The sequence below is a fragment of the Centruroides sculpturatus genome, unplaced genomic scaffold, assembly GCF_000671375.1.
Source record: "Centruroides sculpturatus isolate CEXI.00-Female unplaced genomic scaffold, Cexi_2.0 scaffold948, whole genome shotgun sequence".
Lineage (NCBI taxonomy): Eukaryota > Metazoa > Arthropoda > Arachnida > Scorpiones > Buthidae > Centruroides > Centruroides sculpturatus.
This window is the reverse complement of record NW_019385420.1, coordinates 163,582-179,964: the sequence shown is the minus strand read 5'-3', so window position 1 is coordinate 179,964 and position 16,383 is coordinate 163,582. Positions and strand designations below refer to the sequence as shown.

The 16,383-nt window shown below is 28.4% G+C and overlaps 1 long non-coding RNA gene across 2 annotated transcripts; it reads right to left on the bottom strand.

Moving 5' to 3' along the window:
* Nucleotides 1-598: 598 nt before the first annotated feature.
* Nucleotides 599-10,447, bottom strand: LOC111638809. Of its 2 annotated transcripts, none has more exons than XR_002758956.1 (3): nt 10,411-10,447; nt 857-1,054; nt 599-658 (listed from the first exon to the last, which is right to left on the bottom strand). It is a non-coding gene; the product is annotated as an uncharacterized LOC111638809 (long non-coding RNA). The 2 variants fall into 2 exon arrangements; XR_002758957.1 differs by having other exon boundaries at nt 10,299-10,421.
* Between the last annotated feature and the right edge of the window lie 5,936 nt (nt 10,448-16,383).

The following is a 16,383-nucleotide window of genomic DNA, read 5'->3' as shown; positions in this document are numbered from 1 at the left end:
CAAAAAAAGTTATGCATTCCATCACGTACATAAACAGTGTCGTAATTCGCCAAGTGCAAATCAGCAAATTCGTAAAATTTTTGTTTATTTTGAACAATCCGGATAATCGAAAATCCGGATAATGGAGGTCCGGATAATGGAGGTTGTACTGTATGAACATAATTCATATAATTGCTAATTAAGGTAATCAAAATTTCTTTATTTATGAAACATTTTCAACTGTTTCAAGTTGATTTTTGGTTTCCTTAACATGTTTTCTGCCAGTTGTCACCATTTTGTGATGTGAAGGTCACATGAAAAAATCATGTCAACTGGCAGCAAACACAATAATTAGTAATTATATAAATTACATTTAAAAATGTTATATTCACAATTTAGGATTAAAAATATATTTTGTAATACATTATAAAAATATTTTAAAACAATTTTAGTTAGTATTTCATCTATTAGAATATTTTATGAATAGTTTTTTAAACATTTAAAAATATAAAACATTTCACAGAACTTTTGTTTCAAAACATTATTGTATTAAGAAATATTTGAATGCATGTTCAAAAGTTTATGTATTAAAACCTATTTCATAAAGCATTAATATTTTACCTAATGATGGAGAGGAGTTCTGATCTTTATTTCTTTTTTATTAGGAAAAGAAAAATATCTGAAAAAAAAAACTTTTATTTTGTAATATATAGACAGTCCTTAAATATAGTCAAGAAATTTCAATTCATAACTATTAAGTTAATTCTACTATGAATAATATATATAAATGAATCAATAAAGCTTTAATTATGCAATTATTATATATTTATATCATAGCAAATAACTGTCTTTAAAATTGAAACTCTTAATTATTTACCTTTAATTATCCCAAGATTAATAAATATATTACTAGTATTTCATAGTAATTTTTACTATTTAAGAAACTGAATTTTTGACAGGTTCTAATCAAGTCATATAATATACTATATTATTCTCTTCATATTATATTATCCATTTGCAAGTAATGTAAACAGTTTTAGTAACCATTGGCAACAGCAGTCCACAATCATCCTTCCTGTTAAAATCAATAATTTTATTAATACATATATGTATATATAACATTGAAATTCTCAATTTGAAAATTATATGTTGCATATTTAATTATTAACTAATAGCTTTACAAAATGGCGATGCTTTTATAAATCAACAAATGATAGTTTTATACTACTATATATAATAATAATTATTATTATAGTAAATTTAATTGAATTTATTATATAATCAAATATATATAGCATTTTTATATATAAATGCTTTATCTAAATTTTCATACAGAAATATAATTAAAAATAGTTAATTTAATAATATACAAAAAAGAAGTTACAAAATTATTTAATTTAAATTATATTTTAGGTTAAATATAGAATTTCTTAAATAAATAACTAAATTTGGGATTTAATTTCATATCAAGACTATGTGGTATTTCCTAAGTAATATGTTAAAATTTGTATTTGTTATTTTTATAAATTGAATTTAAGCAAATACAGTTTTAATTAAAAATAAAATTAATTTAAAGTATAAATAATCATAAATTTTCATTTATCTGAAAAATTGTATTTATAATACAGATTGGTTATACTTAAACAGGAGGTGTTTAGAGCTCTGTGTAGAAAGAACTATTAATGCAAATGCAACCAAATTTGATATGCATACTTTTCTGATCATGGGATTTTGATTTTATAGATAAAAAGTTTATTTCCAAAATTTCCTAATGAGGAAATTAATTTTTTTGAAGAAAACACTGCATCTGGGCCATTCTGTCAATGCCACTAGGTGTGGACACATCTTCAAAATTTTGTTTTCCCTGAATTTCAGCATGAAATTGTTTGTATATCACAATCTTTATGCAAGATAAAGTACTCCCTCATATTGGCATCAATGTGCAAAGGTTATTGCATCAACATTTCAAGAACAAAAGAATGATTAGTTGATCATTTATAACAGCATGGCCACCACAATCATCACTAACTTATGATTTTTGTTATGGGGATACTTGAAAAGTTTTGATTATCATAGCAATGTTCCTAACTTATCTGATTAAGACAGAATTTTGCTACGAGACAACTGCAGCCAAGTCATCAAGAGTATTATTCATTGAATGTATGCTTTAGAACAGATAGATGGAAGATATATCTAATAGAACTGTTAATCATCTGTCAGTCCTCACTCAAAACCTAAAGTCTGGTGTTGGAAAAAATTCACTTCACTAATGTTTTTACATTAGTGAAGTGAATTTTTTCCAACACCAGACTTTAGGTTTTTAGTGAGAAATATATGACCATGTTATATATTATTTACTTTCATTTTATTTATTTTTTAACTCTTTTCTCCTTGCTCCTTGTGAGCATTAAGAAGACCTTCCTCTACCAGTGGTTCTCAATCTTTTTAAAGTCAGGAAACATTTGACATTTTTTTTCTGTGAAACACTTACAACACATCAACTTTAAAGCAGGGGTGGCAAACCTTTTTGAAATCAAGCGCACTCGGTCTAGTAGATGACGACATTGGCGTTTGATTACATTCCCATACAAAAATTATTTTACATTGTATTGATTTTTCTTTTGCAACAATTTTTAATTGTATATTTGATTTTTTCACAGAACACTTGAAGTGGCTTCACGGAGCACCTCTGTTCCGCAGTCCACGGATTGAGAACCACGCCTCTATACTATCAGTTCTTAACCAGGGATCCATGAACTTTCATTGGAAAAAATTAACTCATTGAAATAGAATTTTTCAAGTCATAATCTGATTATTCAGACTATAGTTTGGAATTAAATATACTTATATATATACATTTCTATCTCTATAAATATATTGTTTTTTGTATGTATTTATTGTTACTAAATATAACAACAATAAATACATACAAATAACAATTGTATACAAAAAACAAATTGTCACATAATATATATACTGTACTACATATTACGTGACAATTTAAAAACCATCGAAAACATTTGTTATTCATTATTTTTAGTAAGTATAATGCTAGATATTTCTGGTATAGTTTTACATGCATTGGACTAAAAATGTAGTTTTTTTACTTTTATATTTATATACAGTGGGTGATCAGTTAAAGAACAGATCAGTTAACGAACAAATCGGATAACAAACACTTTCGCGAAAGATTTTTATGATCAGACAACAAACACATGATTAGATAATGAACACTTCACTAAACAAACATAAAAAGAAGCGACGGAAATAGCAAATACCAATTGATTTTCCTTTGTCTTCAGGTAACTTTTTGGAGCGTGGGAGACGTCAATGTCGATGCTCAACCTGATATATACTGATCAGATAGTATTCCTAGAACTTTGAAATACTCCCTTGTTATTCCAGCCTTTTATTTTTCTGACAAACAATTCTTTTATAGTATTTGCAAAACTGTCAAGCGGGCACTCACTAAGTTTTGTGTCGGTTTTTATTTTCAAAAGATGAGAGTATAATAGCAAAGGTAGAGAGTGGGCAGAAGATGTCTAATGTTGCTGGGCAGTATAGCTTGAACAAATCTACAGTAGGGCACAGTTCAATCTTATCTAAAAAAGACACAGTATAATTAAGAAAACTCAAGCAGCTAAAGGAGTAACAAATATCACATCTGAGAAATAAAGAACATTGAAGAGCTCATAATGGAACCTGAAACAGATCTGATGACAGAAGAATGCCAAGCAACTCGGCGAGATATGTTTTATTATGAAAAAGCCGATATCTGCTATTAATTAAAGTTCTTTTGAAGAAGTGGGGGATGTCAGATCAACGGTCTTAGAATGGCATACAAACCAGGTTGAGGTTAATAGGCTTGGGGATCTCTACAGTTACAATGCTATTAATTACTTCTAAAAAATTCTGAAAAAGAGAGAAAAGCAATCAACATTAGACAGATTCTTTACCCCACAAACAAAAAAAAAAAACATGACTAATAAAAATGCAAGTCTCTGTGTGTATATATATATTTATTTATTTATTATTACATATAAATATAGTAAGAAAGTATTTATTTTTTTATTTTTTGGGGTCTCCAGAACAAATTAATTAAATTTTCATATAAACCTATGGTAAATTAATAATCGGTTAACGAACAATTTGGATAGTGAACAAAGTCTTGGAACAGATTATGTTCGTTAACCGATCGCCCACTGTATCTTTTTTCTTATTTCTTTGTTTTTACATTTTTTACAGAGATAAATGATAAATTGTTTTCATAACAAATATAAAAATGTCTCTTAAATAATCAAAAAATGATAAGTGTTATACAGAGTTTACAAATGGTAAACTGTATGACGTAATTTTTCAATTGTTCCAAGTCAATCAAAAAAATTCTATGCTAGAAAACTGAAACTGGTAGATAGATGCAAAAAATGCCTAGATTGAAAAAACAATACTTGTAATTTCTTTATATGTATTTATCTGTAAATCAATTGCAATATTTGTTAGACAACCCTCATATAAGTATATATACATTTAAATATTTAAGGGCAAAATAAATCTTTCCAGCATTGCACAAATGTATGCAGGCAGTGCATGCTTGTTCCAGTTTTAAAATAACTGAAGGGAATAAACTTATGATGATTTAGCATAACATGCAAATAACCTTTGACTATAAGCATAAAACAGCATTGCAGAAATTGATACAAATAAGTGAGCTTTATTTTGTTAGGTTGTCAATTTGTGGAGCATGCTCTGTCCAGTGGCATTATTTAAATAAATTAATCTGTTGCTTCTGGACAGTATATTTAAGTATTCTGGATGTTTTACCACTGAAACAAGCATGCATCACATACATATATTCATGCAACACTGGAAAGATCTCTTTTGCCCTGGACAATGTTTAAATAAACACCCTGTGTATATGCATACAATATAAAGTTTATAAAAACCTATAAAATAAGAGAAAAACAGAATATCACAACGTAGAAAATCTATTCTATTTGTACATGCAATTAGAGCTATAAATACAGTCAGATATACAATGTGATCATAATTTATATATTCATTGCATTCTTAAAACATTTAAATTAAGTCCAATTATCTAAAAAAAAAAATACAGTAAAAATATTCTGTAAATTCATTAAAATATATTAATTTTTAACTTATTTTATGCTGATAAAAATACATATATTTAAAAAGTGTTCAGTAGAGTTAAGAGAAATAATACATGATATGTGATCTAAAAATATAACAAAGGAGAAAAAAAAAAAAAAGAAAGCTAGCTAAAAGTAGATTTTTGATTTTATTTTTTTAGATATTTTGTAAGAATATTTTCACAGATATAGTTGTGCATTTGTATCTGAGGGCAGCTCCACACATTTGGCATTCACTGAAAGCCAAATAATTGCCTTTCACCAAAGTATTTGCTGAAATGTTTGTCATACGATTATTTGTTGGGCATTAATTTGTTGTAAGAACAATGAACCTTTGTCCAAGATCTAGAAAATGAACGATTCTCAAACAATATTTTGTACTACTGTTTTTTTAGTTATGAGTAGTTCATATCTGTTAATGAAAAATAAGCAAACCAGTTTGGCTTATATATTTTGTCCCTACCTCACTTTTAACACTCCACTTTGCTTTGTTATAGAACATTCTAAACAATTCCCATTAATGAGCTTTTTTTTAATTCAGTAAAAATATATTTTTCATCTCAATCATTGTTTCATTAGATCATTCCATATTTTAAACATAATGATCAAAACATGAAAATATAGAAATTTGAGCATAAATGCATGGAGGTAAATATTTGTCCCCTTTGATTCAGCACAATTTACCAATAACGACTGGGAAATGATAAACACCAAATATTTGTCACTAGTAAACCATCCACTAATTGGTATTGGCCAAATGCTAAGCAAGCATTTGGCAAATAATGAATACGTGGAACCACCCAATGGCAAAAAGAGAAAAAATATAAATTTATGTATTTATAAATTATCTTTACATATATTAGAAAGAGACATGAAGGACACAGACAAAGAAAAAAGAAATTCTATCTGTGACAAAATGCCATTCAAAGTAGTGGTCTGTTCATCAGTCCAAATTAAGATGGTGTTATACAACAGTGACCTGAGTGATATTGTGAAAACTTTTAGTAATGTGTGTCATTTGTGTTTGATCCTACAAGATTGGCATCAAATGTATTAAGTATGTTTTTTAATGTCATATCATTAGTCATTTTTAACAAAACTGTATTTTATCTTCAAATTTTTAACCATCTCTCTCTGGATGGAATTTTAAAAAGGATAAAAATTTAAATAGACCCACTTGTTTGTTTGATCATTATTTTTTAAAAAGTCCAAATTAAGTTCCAAAGAATTTTTTGCATGAGATGTGTAAGCATGCATTGATGCTATTACTACTGTCACTATTCTTGTCCTTTCTATCATGAAATATTTTTGTTACACTATATTGTTATCTCATCCAAATTTGTTGTTTGGAATATGTTTTCTTTCTTTGTAATATTAGTTTAATTTCTGGTATTTTGTAGCAATTTCATGTTTTATACAAAAATTTTTTTATAAAGTACAGAGTTAGATTTTATTACTTTATTTCTTAAAAGCATCAATAAAGATATCACATAATTATATTATTCACATAGCTTATTTCTTACATAAATAAGATGATAACATAATTCATATATTTGTTACTAGCACATTGAAAAAATACTGCCTATACATTTTATCAGATAACTTGAGTAGCACTAATTCATATGCCTGTGTCCTTATTATACTGTTTATTATGTAAGATGTCTACTAGGACTTATTTTATTAACAGGACTTATTATACCAGTGATCTGGTTCTGCAAATTTAAGAGAAGTAATCAGAAAAATAGTCTTTATTTTTCACCTGAAAAATATTGCAGAACCAGGTCACTGGTATGTGCTAGTGCAAAGTCCTTTTTTCATAAACTCTGATATCAAATGTTCTTTGTATGTTATTAGTCTAAAACAAACATGAGACAAGAAATAGAAAGAAAATAGCTCTGCTATTCTCCCAAACTAACTTTTGCATACTGTGAGCCCTATTTACGTTTTGCAGATAGAAATAATTAAAATTCTAAACATGGTTGGCAAAACAGCTAGTTAAAAATAAAAAAAAAAAGTAAAACAAAATTATATTTAGTAATATATATAAGTGGACTCTATTAAAAACTATTTCAGGTTGCATTTTTGTGTCTTTGTATGTTAAAGATAGCACAGGTCTGCAAGTAAAAAACTGCATAGGATTGTTATACATTTTCTTACAGATTTCAACTTGGTAAAAATGAAAAAAAATACCAAAAAAATTCCATCTCATCAAATTTTTTTGTTACACTCAAGTTTTCGTTTGTATTTAGTGTAAAATTCCTAGTTAACTTAAAATTTAGTATTCTTTCTTTTTATTTAAAAAATGGCCTTAAAACGAAGACTTCTCACATTAATTCTATCAGTTATAGCTGGACTTGGTAATAAATAAAAATGTTAATGGTTGAAGAGAGTAGTGGTAGGGGGAGGTGGGTTAAGTAGTTTTAGCATTAAGAGGATGGTCACATGGTCGTATGGAAACAGGTGAAAAGTGGATAGTGAGTAATATTATTGGTGAGGTTGAGCATGTTTTGATATGTTATCTGGGATACCAGGAATAAATATAAACAACCCGCTGTTGGATTATATCGTGTTTCAACAAGCTAAATAAGTTCAGTATCTCTCTGGCCATCTAATGCCACACTCAGTTTAAATCCAGCATTCGAACGCTACTGTGCTTGTATTTTTATTTCTGGAATATGACTCACAGAGGTTGTGTAATTTCTCCCAACAGCTTCTGTTATGTTTGTGGTGAATACACAGTGAAAAGTCAACAAAGAAACATAAGTGAGTTTGTGAATAACGTTTAATTTGTGTATTTCAAATTGAAACTTGGAGATCAAGACAAAGCAGATTTTTGGAAACAATGGGAGTAAAGGAAAAAGAAGCATGGGACTCTTTCAAGAATGTAGTGCATAAGTTTTTGGGAAATACTAAGGACCCTGACTACAAAACCATTGTACAGTACAATGCAATGCTGGCAGCAGCGTATGAAGCTCAAGGATGCAAGATGAGCTTAAAAGTTCATTTCTTACACTCCCATATTGACTATTTTCCTGAAAACTTGGGAGCCCACAGTGAAGAACAGGATGTCTGTGATATTGAGAGATGTTACCAAGGAAAATGGGATGTCAATATGTTAGGTGACTAGTGTTAGATGTTCAATCGAGAAACCAGAGAAGGAAATTGGAAACGAGTTTGGAGAAACATCAAAAAGAAGAAAGAAAGGTTTCATAAGAAAAAAGAGTAGACCTAAAATTGTGTATAAATATCAGAAACAATTTGTTGATTAGTTTTTATAATATTGGGTGATGCCGACTAATTATTATTGCAAAATCATCATCAGCCTTACTAAGGCTAGAGCGAAGCTGGACTTTTTAATGAAGTGGAAGAGATTACTTGTGCTCCCTATGACTATATATCTCATTTGCCTTCCACCCAAAAACGAACCTTTACATACTATTGTTGATTAGTTGTAAGAAAATATAATATATTTAGTTCATTGTAATAAATAAGTGTTTTATCAAAAATTTGTTTTTATTTTGCAAAATCCTTTACATGATGGGATGTAATAGAAGTTTTTAAGAATCCGTGATCTTTAAAACATATAATTCAGCAAAAATATTCCATGCAGCTGGAAAAAAAATTTTTTTTGCAGACCTGTGTAGTCTTTGGATCTCCAAGTGAAAGGGCCCCTCCAAAACATTTTGCAATGGACCCTAGTTTTCTGTTATGGCCCAATAATAAGGATATCTTTTCAAAGACTAGGCACTTACTGATGCAACAAATTGAAATCCTGATTGATACGTGTTTAAAGATGATATGCTATTTACGAATAGATACTTTGATGATTATTTGATAATGTAGAAATAAGATAAAGTTCTTAAAAAACATGAATAATTTGAATTAAGTTTGAATCAGTAAGTAAAAACAAATGTTTGAAATAGATCATTTGGATATCCATAAGATATTTGAGTAAATATTAATAGAAAATCATGTTAGACAACAGTGTAATGAAAAAAAGTAACTCCACTTAAAACAAAATCAAAACTGCTGTAATGGAGATAAAATTCAAATAAAATATTTCCAAGCACTTTTGAACTATACTATTTATCATCAAGGACACTCATGAAAAGAATTTCATTGTTAGGAAGATTAATATGTCAGAATTACAAGTGATAACTACTAGTTCATAAATAACATTGTATTCAATGTTATTATTTTCCACATCTCACATTCATTGAAATATAAAAGATCTTCAAAAATCTTATTAAAAATAAAAGTAGAACACTGGAATAAATTAGATGATTTATAATAATCAAATTTCTAAATATATTTCACAGGAAAAAATGCATTATTAAAATAACTTGTTATATTTATATTTTCAGAATTATTATTCCATCTTTAAACTAAAATAGAAAATTATAAAAAAGTTTTAAATGTCCTAAATAATTTATCTAAAGATGGAATTTTGAATAAATTAAACTCAATAACTTTCTCTGCCTCTTCTCTAGACAATGACAAAAATTTTTTTAAATGTAAACATAGGTTGTAAAATCTAATACAGCTATAAAAAAAAAATGTTGGAAGAAGGAAGTAGCCTCTTAAGTAAGTTGTCAGCTTTCTAAAAGCTAACTGTTTAGAAATCTGTATTTATTCCTTTAACTAAATCATGGATGAAGATAATACTAGAATTATACACCTTGCAGACACAATTGTACAGTACCTCTTCACAGAAAATGTTTTACAGAAAAATCTGCCAATCCCAGAGAGAATACAACATCCAAAAATTAAACAACAATATGTCACATCTACCATTAGAAAAAAACGACTATTTTACTACTACATATTACCTAAAGTGTAACCATATATACAGCTAGAAACATCATCCAGATCAATGTGTTAATTGCTACAAATAAATATCGTTTGGTCAATCTCGTGGTAACAAATACCCACCCAAATAACTTTTAATACATTGTGTATTGTATATGTATAATTACAGAAGTACAGTGAAATGCGTATTATTAGACAATGATAATACAGCAACCGTTTTCTTAAAAGTTGTTTGCAGTAAATAATAATACAGATTATTACAAATAAACAGGTATATTAAATAAAATGAAAAATTGTTTTCTGTGAAACTCTGTAGCATTATCTGTAAAGCCAGTATAAGTCCTGATATTAGAAGATACGTACTCGTAGACGAAAATTTATATTTTAGTAAGAAAAGGAGATTGAGGCATTTTAATTAAACAAATTAATCTGAATAACTCAATTATTATCTAGAGACAACAAACTCCATCCCTACCAGCACTTGAATTTTGCATCACGATCGAAGTTTTGAGTGTTGCCAGTTGAATACAGAATTTTTTTCTAATTAAACAAAAAATTAATTCGATCAAAAGCATAATTCCCTAATTAAAATCAATAGATAAATTATTACAAATTATAATTCCTTTTACTATTTCTTTAAAGCATAAATAATGTGATAATAATTCCTTCAAAATCCTTTGGAATAATTAATCTGTAATGAACGCACCGCCAAGTGTACGTTTGAAAACCGAAATATTGTTTTATTAAAAAGACATTTGCACCGATACCAAACTGCATATAATAAAAATTCTTGACACCACTATCACAGCTTTTCATGTCGGAACGATTACTTGAAGTCTCCGATATCACGACTTTCTATAGCGAAATAATTACAAATGTAAAACCTAGTAATTGAATCAATATAATTTGAAATAATTTGAAATAATTACAAATGTAAAACCTAGTAATTGAATCAGAGTCGTGTAAAAATCTACCAACTCCGACTACGACCAGGGGCGAACTTGTTACCAAAATAGACCCACAATTCTGATGTTATCACGTGACCTCAGAATAAAAGATTTAATAAATAGAGTTCTAATAAAGATAGAACGTAGAAACTTTTTATTCCAAAGCTAAAAGACTCCTCTAAGTAAGGACACAATTAATATATAAATACGTATTCGACAATTTTTACTTTTTCGGCTATTATATATAACAGAGGGAAAATTTGGGAGGGGTCATTTTTTGACCGATGGCTAGACCGGTCAAAAAATTTGGGAGGGGTCAAAAAATGACCCCTCCCAAATTTTTACATTTTTGGACTCAGGACACCTTGAAATGTCGAGATATGCAAAATATTCGGGTTTTTTTTTATGTATGGATGTTAGACTGTGTGGGGGGACGATTTTGTTCAACCTGTTTGAAGCCTAATAACTTCTGTGGTTTTTAAATTGGAGTCGGATGGTTTAACACAGGAGTTATTAATTTAAGCTTCAAAATGGTTGAACTAAATCGTGCCCCCAATCACATTCTGACATTTTGGGCGAGAACATCTTAATGAGTTTTACTGTATTATTATAAATTGACAAAATGCTTAATTTTGAGGGTAGAGACAAGTTTTATTTAAAAAAAAAACTGTGAACGCTAATAACGAGTAAAATATTCATTAAGTTCGACCGCACTGGAGATATGACACAATACCCCTTCTATATCTCCACTTGTATGTTGACTTTTAATATCTCTTTTACTATCCCTTCTATGTCGACCTTTGATTAATAACCAAAATTTAATAGCATTAATACCCCTTTATATACAAGCTACAGTGACAAATTTCGTTTCTTAAACTTTAACCATTCTGAGATATTGTTTAATATCTCAGAACAGAGAATAATGAAATTAAACAAATTAGACGCCAACACACACATGCGCGTGAATTTTCCCCTTTAACTGACTTTTTTTTTTTTTTTTCGGGTTCGGGATGTCTCCAAACGTGTAGATTTTCCGTTTTATATACATAACAAGTTGGGAAGTAAAAAGGAGTCGGGTCGGCGGATTTTTTGACGACTCTGACTCTGACTAAAATATCAAAACTCCACGACTCGACTCTGACTCCATAGCCCTGCATTGAATGAACGTTTCATACTTAATGTAATCCGTGTATATCTAAGATAAAACGGTAATAATTTTAAAACGATTGATCTACGCTTGCTTGACGGCAGTTCCTGTATCTGTAATGTTTACAGGTATTTTTTAGGAGACATCACTGGTTTTTTTTTTCATTTTGTGTGCTTTATAAACAGTTAAATTACTTCACAGTTAAATTAATTGTGTACAGTTTATTTATCCGTGGAAGGCCATAAGATGATAAACGTCGCACATGGATTCTCCACAGTGGACAAATAAGTGGACAAATAACTCATTTGACCTTATCTGCTTTGGATGTGACATTCAAGGAGAACACTCAAAAGATGTGTAAAGCTTGAAACAGAGTTAGAGCTTCCACGAAACCAGGTTCAACCCTAATTTAAATTATTTTTATTGATACCAATCTATTGGGTATCAATTGCTTATATACCAATTCCAATTGATATTGATTGGTATGACCATCTCATCCATCTTTTGGGTTTTGGGTTAGATGACAGTGTGATAATTTTCTATTAGTGCTTTTTGTTTATACAGGTGTATTCTTTTTATTTACAAATATGTGCTAAGTAAACTTCAATCATCCCAACACATATTAAGATCAAAAATAAATTTTTTCATATGTAACAAACACCATTTATCTACACTGAAATACCATGGCAATATATCTTATAATTACTAAATAGGAAGTTTTTCTGGGTCAAATTATTCGAATACCACACATAAATTTCATAAATTTTCCAATACACGAGAACAGATTGGACGTAAAATAGAAACGTTATTCCCTGTAATATAAGTACTGTATTTTTTAATAAATAGATTTTGTATTGGTACTGATAGGATTTAATATAGTTATAATATACTATCTATATCAATTAAGAATGATGATATGATTGTTGCATTTAAACAATAACAATGCATAATTAAAGGAGTTAAGAAATTTATTACGAATTTAATAATGGCGGCTAGAAATGTTATTTTGAGTACCTTCATGAGAGCAAGTAATGGTAGTTTCTTAACGTTATGTATTTTGATTTTATGTATATCAACTTCGTCTGGAAGACACGATCTAAGTGAGCGTTCTGTTGTTCACACTATAGTTAAACATTTAGACTGCGATAAGACGGAAAATAGGCTTCCTGACAAGCAATTCAATATTGCCTTTTCGCCTAACAGATTCTTGCAGGTTTATTCATTGATCAAGCGATTCTATATTAAATTCGATTGTAAGTTTCGTAGAATCGATTTTTCGAACTATAACATTAATGATATATCGACATGGACATTTTGCATCGGCGGAGAATGTAACAATGGTACGTGTAACTGTATGGAAAATATAGAAGGTGATCATTGTCAGAGATTTGTTGGCAAATGTTGGTTAATATTTTGTAAACTGATAAACTGCGACAGACATAATTATAAATTGGAATGTTCTTGCAATCACAAATATTATGGGGCAGAAACAAAGTTATATTGGTACGATGATGGAAGAGATACTAGATTTAAGCCGCCTCCAAAAGATTGGAAAGATATAGAATTTTCTTTTGAAATATTTTGGGCAAATGTTATTACTATTTTAAAAGCTGCAGAAAAACGCTACATGGAAATAGAAAAGAAAGTTTTAGATATTCAGCATGAATCATCAACCGAACAGGAAATAAAGGAAGTAAACAGTAAAACCGGAACAGTGACAAAAAATTTAAATCCTAAAATTGAAGCAAACAAGCAAGATAATGTAGAGAAAGACTTTCCCGTCAAGCAGCCTTCTGAATACTACGAAGAAAAAACTGACCACATTCCTAAACACCAGAAAAACGATTATTATTATTATAAAGATATTTCTAGAAAAAATGTAAATATCATTTCCTCAAAAAATTCCTCTAAAACTATATTCAAGTTTAAAATCAGATTTTTATTTTACTTTTATTTTTTAAAATATATATTCTTCGATAACATTATGAAAGAAAATTATATGTAATATTAAAAATTCAAAGTATTGATAGTATTTGGAGTACTTATTATATAAACATACATTTTAACAGAAATAGTAATAACAATATAAAATGTAAATAAACGAGATTAATCAGAATATGCATTAAAAAAGATAAATATTTAAGTAGAATAATTCTTTCTAGAGTTTGACTGTTCTATAGTCTTTCCCAGAATAAGAATGGAGTCAAAGTATGGAATATCAGTCTACACATACTAAGGAAATTAGTTCGTGTTCATTACGAAGTAAAACATAATATATATATATATATATATATATATATAATAAATACTAGAAAATTGTATTTTATGTTTAAACTGTTATAATCTATTTACTTCGAAAATTCAAACATCACTTTTCGAAGAAATTTCGTTGCTTAGCTACGACGGCGGTGTGATATACATTCAAGATACAACACATCCACTCCATTCTTATTCTAGGAAATACTAATTATGATTCTAAAATTTTATCATATGAAGTGTCTGAAAATATGAAAATTCGTTTATTTAATTACTGTATTTTTTAAAAATTATTTCTACGCTTTGGGCACTAACAAGGAGAGGCTCAAAAATATATTTCAAAGATTTCGATAAACTTTCGCATGGTTATTTTGCGGCACTAAAATGTATCTGTTGCTAGATTACACTTTCGTGCTTTTTTCGAGAAAATCGCGATTTTAGATCACAACGGACGCCAAAAACTGACAGTTTTTACTAAAATTAGGGCAGATCAAGCACGTGGTGGGCTCCAACAGCAACATATCTTTGAGGACCTTAGATCTAAATACTAAATAATGCTACTAAATCATTTTATAACTTAATAAAAAATCCAGCAATGAGTTGCGTAACTTTCCCCGGCAAAAAACTTAAAATTGTATTGACATGTAGAGCCATCTCTTATGATATTTTAATTTTAAAACTTTTTATATTATTAATTATTAAAAAACGGCTAAAAGCTTAATTTTGAGGATAGAGAAAAGTTTTATAAAAAAAAAAAAATCGTAAATGCTAATAACGAGTAACATCATTAAGACCGACCTACTCGAGACATGACACATGACTCCTATCTTCTCACCCTCTCAACCTTTAACCACCAAAATTTAATAGCATCAATGTTTTTTATACTCAACTTACGTGTACTGTTCTCGCGCAATTTCTGTAAAAATAAGTAAAAAAATCAAATGTTTCTGTTTCTGACTTGCAGAATATTTTATGTAAGTTTATGTTTACTGTAGCTTCGAAAATCTTAAAATTAGCGGATGATTTTTGTTTCCTGTATATAATACTACAGAAGCTTGAATAATGAGTCTAACTTGACATCGATCAAAAATAACAGAGTAGACTCTGGGAGAGGGCTTATCAATATACTGTTTCCCAACTAACTCTAAGGTAAATTAGCATAAAATTGTATTTCGTTTCTCGAATCTGTTTTTTGGAAAACACTATTATTTTTGTTGTTATTATGTTGTTTGGTATGATAATAAAACACCGGTTTATTCAGTTTTTTTAAAATAAAGTTTATTTTTACAATCACAGCTTCCGGAACTTTTTCATTATTCGCCTTCATTTATCCTATCCAAATACGTAATGAAATTTCTGTTCAAGAGTCTGTTTTCTGTTTAAATATACGAACAGTAAGCTTTATTTTCCTTTACAAAATGAAATAATTGAATATAAAAGTACATTATTATAATTTTAATTCATTACTAGTCTTCATTAGTTCTTCATTAGTAGTCTATAAACTGTAGGTTGAGTCATTTTACCTCATTCAACTCTTCAACATATTCATGTAGTTATTCAACAGATAAATAAGTCTATCGTTAATATAGAACACTCTAGTTAGATAAAATAAAGTATAACTTAACAAATGCAAAGATGTTAAATCTTGTTTAGTCTTATTGATAATACGGAAAATGACATCACGCATTGTAAATAAAAATGGGCTATATCATAAATTGTAAATATAAGTCATAAATTACATAAAAAGTACAATATATAATTGTTAGATTTTTATAAACGTAATATAAAACAAATTTTACTGTTTACCATTCGTCTAGTTTATCGATAGAAACAAGAACAATTAATCCGACAATATTCCATATTTAAACATACAACTTTTTATACGAATTTAACAAGACTGTATGAATTAGATCCAAATCTGAGTTAAAGTTTAACTAATAAATCGATGAAATGCTTACAGTTATAACTTTATTTTTATAATATAATAATTAAAAATTTAAAAGAAATAAATAATTTTGTAATAAAACTTATAGATTTACATATTCTAATGAAAATTTCATACTTATTTTAAGATGATAAATTGTTATTTTAAAATAAT